General features: G+C 38.6%; 1 protein-coding gene across 2 annotated transcripts in view; it reads left to right on the top strand.

The window, feature by feature from the left end:
* The first annotated feature begins 268 nt into the window (after positions 1–268).
* The window catches only part of LOC117962518 (CDC42 small effector protein 2), a 59838-nt gene continuing 47389 nt past the window's right edge, over positions 269–12717 (top strand). Inside the window, exon 1 of one of the 2 annotated variants that reach the window (XM_059022241.1) lies at positions 269–459. The gene's annotated coding sequence lies outside the window, so the exon portion shown is untranslated. Of the gene's footprint in view, positions 643–12717 lie in introns of both variants that reach the window. The other variant, XM_034903784.2, reaches the window with a different exon arrangement.

Here is a 12717-nt window from a genome sequence, read left to right as displayed (position 1 = left end):
ATTTTTGTTCACATTTTCTGTGATTTTGTTTGATATCTATGCTTAAAATATTTGATTAAATCCATTAGACCTGAGTGTTGTGTTTCTTTTGTGCATCAGTATGTGTGTGTGTGTTTGTTTGTGTGTGGGTCTGGGGTAGGTGCCCATGCAAAAAATGGTTGACCTTAACTATAAGCAAGCAATTTTTACTTAATTGACATGCAGTAATTAATTGACTACCCCTTAATACAGCGCTTAACAAATGAAGCTTCACCTTCTCATTATTATGGCTCTGTGTGTGTACACAAGTCAAACCACTGGAGGCGCTGTTTTCCTTGTTTGTGCATCTGTGTTGGATTTTAATTCCTGGAGGAGTGTCAGTGTGTGAGAAGTCTCCTCCTTTCGGAACCTGATTATTCTCTAATTCAAACCCGGCAGAAACAGCAGCAGCAGCAGCTTTTCAGTCTTCTTAGGCAGTGAGTGAGTCGCCATCTTCATCGATCTCTGCTTCTTTTTACCTCTCATATCCAGCTTACACGCTCACGTTACATTGGGAAAGCTGTGCACGTCCACCAAATTACACAGACGCGTTATATTTTTTAAATCACATTGCATACTGGGGACAACCATTGCGCTGGCAACGCTGAAGGCAAGGGGATATAGGTAAGAGTAAGACATTGATTATTATTCTTATTATTGCTGTTAAATATATATTTTTTGTAATCATTGGGATTTATTTCTTCATGTAGGGTAGAAGTAATACATGTTAATCAGATAGAAATATTATTGTGCATTGTCGATTTTATATTATTAGTCTCGTTGTTCTTATTTGTGGGCGCTTAATTCTAGAAAGACGCTATTCGGAAGAATACAAATTACGATTGACATTTAATGTGATGCATGTAAGAAATGTTGTTGCATCCTTTGCTTATATTGAATACGAGTTATTGCTTGTTTTTATTAAAACATGATTGCTAATTTGGGTTAGGGGCACATTTTCAATTCTTAGGCAGCGCCTCTGTTTATTAAAGACACACTGTCTATTTTAAGACAACTCTGTCCATTTCTAACCTACATTGCAAGCACTGATCTAGACCGCTGTGTAAAATATTCCGCGTACAGATATGTATATCGTAATGTGGAAATTATTTATACCAAAGCGTGTTGTAAAGGATTTCTTTAACAGAGTAATCAGCAAGATTGTATCAAAGGCTTCTGATTTGTGCCGGAAAATCAATTTTTAATTGTGGTGATGAATATTTCCCAAATGTTTGGTTGATGTGCCGAATTCGCTTAGCAAATGCAGTTTTAAACAGGCATGTAAAATGTGTCCAAATGTGTTACATTGTATTGGCTATGTAAACCGTAAATTAAGCGATCCGTTCATTCCCAACCCTGCTTTACAGAGATAAGCATGAACATTACATGATTACTTCCCACACATTCAAACCAATGTGATTTGTCATTATTAGTGCCACTGTCCACAGAAATCTAATTAACATGCACATAAATGCAATAACATTTTTTAGATTTGTGTTTTGCGTAGCCGTACTATTTTTCTGATTTATTCTTCGAGCGTTATGCTCAGTTGCCATTGGTGGATAATAACATGGTTTTAGATTTGTTACTGTTTCGCCTTGGGATTTTTACATTGTAGCACAGTTTTTGTATAAAAATAGTGGACTGAAAACTACACGTACCAAAATGCAGATGTACTGTACTGGTTTGTAACATGATACAGTAGTAAACTCTTGTACTGTACATGATCAGTTTAAATGTCACACTGACATGCACACATGTTTAAAAAATTGCATTGTATAACTGTCTCTTTTTAATTGGGCTAAATTTGACTGTATGTTCCATTGTACAAAAGATAATACCATATGTTTTGTAGGGGGAATATGTTTTCTCTTTAAAGTATTTGCTATTTATTGCTGCAGTGCCTGATATTCCACTTGTTACTGCTTAAAGGTTACCCCTTTCAGCCTTCTCAGGATTTGCAAACCAAGTAATGAATTCACAAATTAAGTAATAGCAGGCATGTTAAAATTACTGCAAAGAGCGTGAGATTATCTGTGACTGGTGAAAGATGTATTTGAGGAATACAGTTAAAGAAATGTATTGTGTCATCAGCAGTACCATTTGTTTGGGGCAGTAGGCCACTTCCACCAAGTACTTCAGTATTTGACAGCCTCACCCCTGGTACTGTGACTGAAACAGAACCTGAGTAATATTCTGTGCATTGTGTCGCTGCACATACCACATCACTGCCATATATCCAGCACCTTAAATAAAACCAGAGCAGTCTGGCTTCCATATGTACAGGGACAACTAAATAAAAATAAGATTTAGATCCACCAACTAAGAAATCTTTGGCATAGTGACATGCTGTAGTAGCCTACCTGTAGATGTTCTAACCATGTAGAAAGTAGGCTGTAATATAAAGCAAAATGTCCAAGCATTTTTATGATCATTTATTTTTTGAGGCACCCTATAAATCCTGTAGGCCCTAAAGCTTTTTTTTTTTATTTTATTTTATTTTTTTTTCTGGTGAAAAGTTAAATCAGTCAATGTGTGTCTAATGATCTGTAAACTAGTCCTATTCAGGTAATCAAATATTCTGTGGTTTCACTTTACTCATTGGCCTCTGCTTGGTATTTTTAACCACTTGAGCTGCACATGATCATTTCATTTGACCTTTTCACAGCTGCTTTGCTTTAGTTTGTAATTAATTATTTGTTTCCAGTATAGTCCTCCTACTTCGTTTTACATGCATGTGATGCTAAGAACCCCCATGTTTTGGTAATATTTGTAATTCTGTACTCGAAGTAGTAAACTGTACTGTACTATTTAGTTATTGGTTTGCACAATTCACAAAGAAGGGACAGACACAAACAGAACTCCCCATTTAGTGATATCCATTGATAAAGTTAACAGAGTACATGTTTAAACTTGACACCACTTACATCTACAATAGCATGAATGTCTTCCACCCAGCGTTCAGGATAACCCACCCTTAGTTAAGATTGGATATCATTTATTTTGGTGCCACCCAACTAAACAAATATATATTTTAATTGTATAGCTTACAGGACTATTTAAAAACTGTACTAGCTTGCTGGCACTACATTTAGTCAGGAGGCTGTTCTAATGATACATTTTAAAATGGCTGTGGCTTCAAAGCAGATCCAGATCCAGCTGGATGCAGAGATAAGCAACCCATTTTCTGCTACTCTTCCTGTAATAGTGCTGCACACCTGCCTTACCCATTCTGTTTCAGGACCCCCCAGCAGCAGCAACTCATCAGACGTTAGCTAACGTCACAAAAAACCTTTTGAATCAAAGCGTAAGCTGCATAGTATATAAGGTGCTGTATACAATTAGAACTGTACAGGCTAAAAAAGAATGGCTGTACAGTAGATGTGAAAGAACCTGTATGCGTTATGCAGTATATTTTTTTAAATTTTTTAATTAAGGCTACTAATGGCAATTTGAATTGACTTTGTCCCATTCATCTGTCAATTAACGTCTTCTGCACTGAGTGGTTGGCAGTTATATCCACAGATGTCATCAGACCTGCATATTTTGCTGCCTGTTTAGCTGAATAAGGCTAAAGGTGAATTGGAATAGAGAGGCCTCCTAGACTGTGACCTGTGGGTCTCTGGAATTCCACTGTGTAGATCTCACTCATTGCTAAGATGTTCAAGTAGAACTCAGGATCTGCTTTAGTAAACTTTGACTGCAGTACAAAGTTGCCAAGGGAGCCATTCTTGTCTGTGAATTTCTAGTTTCTTATATATAAGAAATGTACAAAACATTAGGAACACCTGCTCTTTCCATGAAATAGCCTGACGAGGTGAATCCAGGTGAAAGCTATGATCCCTTATTGATGTAACCGGTTAAATCTTCAATCAGTGTAGATGAAGGGGAGACAGGTTAAAGAAGGATTTTTAAGTCTTGACACAATTGAGACATGGATTGTGTACGTGTGCCATTCAGAGGGTAAATGGGCAAGACAAAAGATTTACAGTAAGTGCCTTTGAACGGGGTATGGTAGTAGGTGCCAGGCACGCCGGTTTGAGTGTGTCAAGAACTGCAACGCTGCTGGGTTTTTCACTCTCAACAGTTTCCCGTGTGTATCAAGGATGGTGCACCACCCAAAGGACATCCAACCAACGGCAGGCCAGTGGTCGAAAACGGCTCATTGATGAAAGAGGCCAAAGGAGGCTGACATGAATTGTGCAGAGCAACAGACGGGCTACAGTTAGTCAACTGACAGTCCAGTACAACATTGGTGCCGAAAGACCCATAAAAGAATGCACAACTCGTCGTACCTTGACACGAATGGGGTATGGCAGCCAACGACCTAACAGAGTTCCACTTCTTTCACAAAACACAAGAAACTGCGGTTGCAGTGGGCTAAGGAACAAAAACACTGGACACTGGAGGATTGGAAAAACATTGCCTGGTCCGATGAATCCCGATTCCTGCTGTTTCACGCTGATGGGAGGACTAGGGTATGGAGAAAACCACATGAGTACATGCATCCATCATGCCGCGTGTCAACATTGCAGGCTGGTGGTGGTGGTGTGATGGTGTGGGGTGTGTTTTCATGGCACACATTGGGCCCCTTGATAAAAGTGGAGCAACGTTTGAATGCCACAGGATATCTGAACATCATTGCCAATCAGGTGCATCCCTTCATGGCAGCAGTGTATCCATCTGCTAATGGATTTTTTCAGCAAGATAATGCCCCATGCCACAAGGCTAGGATTGTCCAGGGATGGTTCTACGAACATGACAGTGAATTCAGCTTACTGCAGTGGCCTGCCCAGTCACCAGATCTCAGTCCAATTGAGCATCTGTGGGATGAGATGGAATAAGCTATTCGGAGTAGAGATCCACTACCAGCCATCTTGACACAACTGTGGGAAGCATTGGAGTCAACACTGGCCAGCATCCCTGTGGAACGCTTTCGACACCTTGTAGAGTCCATGCCCCGACGAATTGAGGCTGTTCTGAGGGCAAAAGGGGGTACAACTCAATATTAAGAAGGTGTTCCTAATGTTTTGTACACAGTGTGTATACATATATATATAATTAGTGCTCCCTCGCTATAAGGCTGTCGGTTATAACGCTGCTCTGATATAACGCTCCTGCAGCATGTGCCCCAATTTCCTATACTAGTGATTCATGCAATATTGCTACAGTAAACACAGTACTGGTGGTGTTCAACCTGTAAACAACTTCTCGGCCTAACTCCCATTTCTGTCTCTCCCTTTTGATACAGTATCTGAACTGATGAAAAGCTGCGCTGGCACTTTATAACACAGACATCTTATTCAGCATTTGTTTTATAACTTAGTAAATATTAGGCCTATTACGTGGTTATCTTTCTTTAATGTATTTACTTTTTTTGCTGCGAGAGGAGCTGCAGCTTTCTCTGGGAGACGAGGCGCTTCAGCCCAGCTCTGGCAGCCGAACCTGGGGCGAGCCCATTCCCTCTTCCCCTCTCTCGACCTGCTTTCCTTCTCATGCTTGGTTTGCTTGTCTGTCGCTTCGAACTGAACTCCCGATCACCATTTAGCCAGGCTATTTATAGTTTAAAAACTGCTAATTAAAATGATCCACGAGTGTGAATGTTACCTTTTTTTTTTTTTTTGTAAACTATAGCATTGATCACATGGTGCATTATGCATGGTTAATTCACGGAAAGTTACATTTTTGCTTCACTATATGTGCATTATAGAGAGGGAGTTATTTTATTTTGTATTTTAGTCAGATTTGTGTTGCTATGTGTCCAACAGCGCCCCCAACCCCAGTTTATAACGCTCATATTGTGTGTCCACCGAGTCAGCGTTACAGCGAGGGAGCACTGTATATAGATATAAATATAGATATATATATCTATATAGATATAGATATAGATATATAGATATTTCCATTTTTTGTTTGTTTTTTACTTCCGAAAGAAAGGCAAAAACTGCCCTGTACATAATGTTGTTTGTTAGTGCAGAGCAGCCCAGTATTAAATACAATACATTTTCTCTTGCTTCCAGCCAGCATCAGCTGATGTGCAGTATGCAAGGAATGCAGTACAGTTCACTGTTTTGTTGTACAAATTGGTGGTGTATATATTGCGCAGTACAGAAGGCACAGTTACAGAGAGGGCATTTGGTAAAGTCTCATGTGTTTCAAGTTTGCAGCTTTTTTTGGGTATCTGTTTAATGTCTGGAAATGCAGAACTGCATGGTGTTGCCATGTGCAATGCGTTTGACAGTATTCTCTTCCCTTGAGTCTGAAGCTGTTTTTGTGGATGTTTACATCTTGACACAGTGGGATAGATGTATCAAGGTCTTTTTGTGCACAAGTGGAATCTTTGCTCATGTCATTTTTTCATGAAAGGAAAATACTGTTGTTTGTTACTAGTTTTGTAAACTTTCCATTTTGTAATGATGCAAGAAAATGCATAAATATGGTCCAAGGTGTTAATAACTCTCTGACAGTCTACTGTTAATTAAAAACATTTAATTGGATATTACTGGGTCCTTTGTGTTACATTTTTCAAGGGAGAGGTTCTAGATTTACAAGAAGGATTTGGTTGTGTTGGAGAGACTGTAAAAGCCTGACTGATGATGACAGTTGTTGGGGAAACCCCTACATTTCCATAGTTCCATGACATAAAGTAATAGGGGTGGGAACCTCAAATAATAACATATTTAAGTACTCGAGCACTACAGATTTCAAGCACTTGAAACTTCTAAATTGATCATGAGATTGGAAAGAAACATTGATGAATCCAAGGTTTTACCTGCATTAGCAAAAAGCTTAATGGGGTCAGTATTGTATTTTAGGGCTCAAATGTGTTTGAAGCAGACAGAGATTGTGTGTTTGTACAAGTTGGAGGTTATCCAGCCAGAATTCACTCAAATACATAAAGTCTTTAAGGATCTTTTAACCATGATCTCTACATTGAACACTGTCACGGCTGTCTCCGGTCAGCTGTCTGTTTTCAGTGAAGCGGAAAGTTTGAAACGGTTACGTTGGAACACAGACGGCAAGTATGATTTCAGAATTTACCATCTGTTGACCATAAAGCAAGTAAACAACTGGGATAGGCCTAAGCTCACAGATGGAACATTGCTGGATTAAACAAAAAAAAAAAAAAGAAACTCAAAAAGAAACTTGTATGCCACAATAATTTGTTGAAAAGGAAAAGAGTCTGTTTAAAGTACAAGTGTCTTAGATGTGCTATATTTGCTTTTACGATTCTATTTAATCTGTTGCCAAACGTAAATGTGAAAGAAAACAACTATACTGTAGCTCATCAAGGAAACAAGCTATGAAACATGAATTACTGTACAATGTTTCCTTTGATGTATGCTGTATGTGAAAGGCTAACTCTTCCCAGTCTGTCATGGCTTCTTTTCCTTGAATTTACTGTAGTGTTTGAAATGCTGGCAAAATACAGTGCTTCTGAAATAGCCTCCATGTACAGTATAATATGTTTTACTTCCTGTTAACTTTGCTTGTTTCTTTAGACAAAGAGAAGGAGATGTGATACCTTTCATTTTATTCTTTTTGTCTGTCATCTCTGGACTAATCCGGCTACCATTTCTTCTTGTTTCTTTTAAAAATTGTATTTTTTTGGATTTTATATATGCCCCCCCCCCCCCCCCCCCCCGACCCCCCTTGCAAATATGAACACAGACTAATCCTAAGATTACATTTTTAATTAGCGATTCTTAAAGCAGATTTTAAAAAGCTATCCGGTAAGTTCATCTCCGGGTAACTGAGCTGATCAGAATTAAATACCAGTCCCCATATTTACTGGTAACTTAAGACCAGAGGGTTCCAATTTACCTGCAGTCCCTCCCTGCTAGCACCATCATTGGCTGCATCATTATTAAAAAAAAACACTCCAGTTCATAACGTCAATACATTTCTTTTAATGGGCACTTGAAACAACTAATGATAGCAGGGCTCTCTCTTAAACAGAGAAGAGTGATGCAGTTACTGGGAGTCGCATTGTGGAAGCTCGATGACAATTCACTCCCAAACTGAGCGGTGATGATTGGAGGTGTTGATGTTTGTTTGAAAGCTGTTACATTTAAATGTGCGTACCAAACAATTTCTGCAGGTACTCACGTGAGAACCTTATGATAAAAGTTATGTGAACCCCTGATTTATAGTTCACCCTTGTAGTAATATAGTGTTTCATGTGCTTGGTTTTGAGTAACTGTGTAGAAATCTGAAAGGCATTACAGCATTTTTACTTTTTATGGAGCATACAACTTTTTGTGTTGAATCTTTTCACCCTTTGTATTAGGGTTGAATAGACAATTCAAAGGCAGAAAATCGGCATCTTCAGTGGTTGCATTTGTGCAACACCCATCCGACTAGACAGTGAGTTGCTAAGAGGGACATTGTTATTACAAGAAATGGATTTGCCAATAGCATAGGTAATACTGGTAACTACAAGAAATGCATTGGTTAAAACTGATTTGCTTTGTCCCACTTTTTAGTACTCCATTCATTATGCTCCAAGTACTGTAATGCCTAGGACATGTGGAGTGCAGTTTCCAAGAAAATTCACGCCTGTAAATCTGGTGACCCAGGGTTGCAAACATTTCGAGCCTTGTTGGAAGCTTGTGGTACAGTGGCCTGTGCTAGACCTACTGTGATTCTTTACTAAACTGTAGTTTATTGTTCTGTTCATCAGGTAATAGTGCATTCACTACTGTAGGTAAACCCACATGGTGTCTTAGTTCAGAGTGTGTGTGTGTGTGTGTGTGTGTGTGTGTGTTCAGTTGGGAGTACAGTAGGCCTTGTTGGTTTTCCAGTAAACGCTGGCCTCTGAATTGAATTTGGGGCTGGCTAACTGCTTACTTACAGGTTACAACAATAAATACAAAATATTTAGAAAGTCACACTGTAGAGAACAAGACTACTGTAGCTACAGTGCAGCACACAGTATATCCCTGTGTCAATGTTCAGGAACTGTGGAGCTTAAAGCAATTTTGTTTTAATACTTTAAATTAAATATTGTATTAGTACCTCCTGATTTTTGTTTTTTGTGTAAAACATTTGCAAATAACCTTACTCCAATTGAGTTTATCAGAAGTGAAATACAGATGATTAGCTTTACAGTTTATATGCCTTTTTGTTATCTAGGATATTAATGTAGCTAGTAATTCATCTTCAATGTTTAAAAAAACGAGGTACAATGTAAGAGAAGAGTAAAAACAGTCTAGAGCTGAATAACGGGAAAGACACGGAATTTCAAGATTGTTTTTTACAGGGGCGACAGGCAGTTTCTTTGCTAATATGATGAAAATGAGGTACTGTACATTTTCAAACAACTTTTTTTTTGTATCTGCTCCTGTTCAGCGCAGATTTTATCAGGGTTACTGCAGTGTCTGTGTACTCAAAGGTTGTGGGAAAGGTAGTGCCAAGTAGGTCTCTTCATAATCCTGGATAGTTTCAAAAGACTGGAGAAATCCACACAGGTTTCAATTTATTGAAACCCCCACCAACAGGAACACATAGTGGAACAGCACCAGGTTTTTGTGACTTCTACTATTTTTAAAGGTGTTCTCTGACAGTTAAGAACTGTGACTGGAGCAATAGCATCTGGTAGTGACACCGACAGTTTTGGGCCCTGTCTGCCAAAAGACAGCTAGGTTTACAGAAACACCGGAGGCCTTTCCCTCTGGCTTTCTGTGCTCTCGGCTCTTTTGGCCTTCATTGAAAAGACACTGTCAGGTGCCAGCCACAGCCATGATTTTGTGATACTAACCACCAGGAATTGCGCCAAGGCAGCCTTGGTCAGTGCTCACAAGGCTGTGTCTTTCAGTCGGGCCCACCTGGGATGAATTCCATCTGTTCCAAGGATGCAGCCTCAGCACACCTTATCTTCCATGATTCTCATTTTCTGGTTTTGACAGTAGATCTAAGTGTAGTGCCAGACAAACATGTAGATGCCAAAATGGGGGAAGGGTTGCCATGAAAGAATTAATTGACAGAAGCAACAGCATCGACAGTCCCAACTGCGAGTGAGTACAGGGCTTTGGTGTCTGTGCTCTATGATATTGTAAGAAAATAATAGTTGTGGCGATACAGAAAAAGACTAACATGCTGTACCATACAGCTTGGTTGAGAGTCTATGGTTTCTGCGCTGCAGTGGTGCTGCTGCAGTGGATGACCGTCAGGTCAGCTGCTGTTTATTCTACAAGAATTTATGTGACGAGGTAGGAGGATACTAAAGATAAAATGGCTCCTATAGAAAACCATGAAAACCTGAAAATGATAGTCAGAGATTTCACCCCCACTAAAACCACAGAGAAAAAGGTGGATGTTCAGTATCATTATGTGTTGTGAATCTTGTTTGATGGGGCATGCTTTTTTCTTAAAATAACGGTATTGCATAATTCAAATGTCCAGTTTGTTTGATTGTATTTGTAATATCCTGAGATTTGTGATTTATGACTCACTGTGCTATTAATCTAGGCTTAATTTGTCCTCGGTGTGGTTTGCTGGTGCCTGCCCCCACACTTCTGTTGTATTAAAAGCTGTGAGCAAGGACTCTTAAGACAAAGGGTCCAGTTTAATTAGTAGTATTTTAGCTGAGGGTAAAACAAATATTGTGGGGAACTTACAAATTTTGAATGAAACAATCTGAGCAAGTATGGATCAAATTGCTTGTACTGTACAGTCAGTAGCTATCAACATTCCATAAATTGCTTTCAGTTATTACACTATAGGCTTCAAAAGTGCAGTTTTGAAAAAATAAAAAATAAAACACATCATATACAGTATCTGTAGTTTCAATTTAAAATGCAATACAGTGTATGGTACTGTATTAGGTTAAATAAATTATCTTTTGCAAAACCATGCTTTCATGTAGCACATACTGCTCCTTGAAACTTGCTGCATGTCTCTGCATGGCGCAAGAATGAAACTTCAGTGTTTTCTTCCCTGCATAGACCAACCAGCCTTCCCAAAGACACTGAGGTGTCTTAGTAACAGACTTCCTTTTCGAAAGGCAAGCAATCTTTTTTTAACCTAGTGCAGTGCCAGACATCACATTTTAAAATGAAATACATGTTTGCAGTGACATTAGTAACTGAACATTTGAGACCTAGTGTTCTCGCATGGAAGTGCACAGCAGGTAAGATTTGTGGAATTATTTTGTGAGGTACTGTACAATCACTTTAATAATGCTTCTCATTCATTGCCATTATTCATTCTATGTTAAACGCTTATTACAGTACCAAAAGAATTAAACACTTATCTGCTGTGTATCAGTATAAATTGTTTACAGTAATAGAGTGCTTTACTGTAGCTTGGTCGTAAAACAAGGCTACTGTATAAACCAGACACACACCATATTATATAAGTTGATGCATTGCTACTGTATTTTGGTAAATAGCAGCAGCTATCACCGAAGTTATTATTCTGTACACACATTGTTTGACCTTAAATTAAATAAGTCTTGTGTTTATCAGTACAGTACAGTGGAAAATATGGCATGTCTGAAACTAACTGGAGAACCCACACTTGAAGTATTTCTTTCATTTGAGGTGTCAAGACTGCTGGATTATATTCCCCCTAGCTGGAGATGGAGGGCTAGGTATGGTTACTTATCAATAAATTAACCCCGAGTTAACCTTTTCAGTGTGTTTCTTGGCTTAAAGAATTGATTCTGGGAATTGGAATTGCATTTTTAAAGTCATGTCACATTTAATAGTGTCTGTCAACAAATACACTGAAATGTCTAATTTACTGCAATGAATGACGACAAACTAGAGAACTCCTTCTTGAAAGGTTTAGCTGTTGTGTGGATTATTAATCCATAACTTCACAACTCAAGTAGACACATGTTTCGGCCTTGTGCCTCCATCAGTGCCCTGACTTTAGAGTAGGGTGCTTACTTACAGTGCAGTGTTGTTAGTTGTCCATCCTAACCCAACTAATTAAATAAATATTACAGTAGAGATCCATTGAAAGATTAATTGTAACCACTCCATAAAAACTTGTAAGGAAGCAAGCATCACCCTGCTGTATTTGTTGGGAATTCCAAAGTTGGGCTCTTGAGACACCAAATGATTTCCTGCCTAATTGCTCCATTGCTATTTAAAATATACAGTAGATGCCGCTTATTAGCAACCTCTCAGTTCCCAGCAAAACGTTGTTATTAACCGAAAGGTGTTAACGAAAAGCCACATTTTCAAGTGTATGTATATGAAAAAACAATGTATACTATAACTGTAGAAACAGCACACTAAAATACATGTCTTGGTTCATTACAGTGTTAAGAAATAAAAACGAAAAACACCAAATATCAGAACAAACAACTGTTTACTAATACTACACGGATGTGTAAAACAAAAGTACACACAGTACTGTATTGTACACATAGTACTACAACAACGTACTATCAATATCCTTAAAACCACTAAACAAACTTGGTATACAGTACTTATATTTAATACAGAAGCATAATTTTAAAATAAGTAGCCTAGTTGTCCAATGTTTTTTTTTTTGTTTTACGATTCGCCACCTCCAGCTGTAAATCACTCAATTTTGCATGCAGCTTTGTAGCCAATTTCAAAATGTGGGATACAACAGATTTTGAGATGCCAAACTTTTCTGCTCCTCGTACTTGTTTAGCACTCACGGCATCACGCATCCCGGCAACAGCAAGCACGACACAACACTCCACAACATCAGGCAACA

The sequence above is a fragment of the Acipenser ruthenus genome, chromosome 1 (assembly GCF_902713425.1).
Source record: "Acipenser ruthenus chromosome 1, fAciRut3.2 maternal haplotype, whole genome shotgun sequence".
NCBI classification, from domain to species: domain Eukaryota; kingdom Metazoa; phylum Chordata; class Actinopteri; order Acipenseriformes; family Acipenseridae; genus Acipenser; species Acipenser ruthenus.
This window is presented reverse-complemented; position numbering and strand designations above follow the sequence as displayed.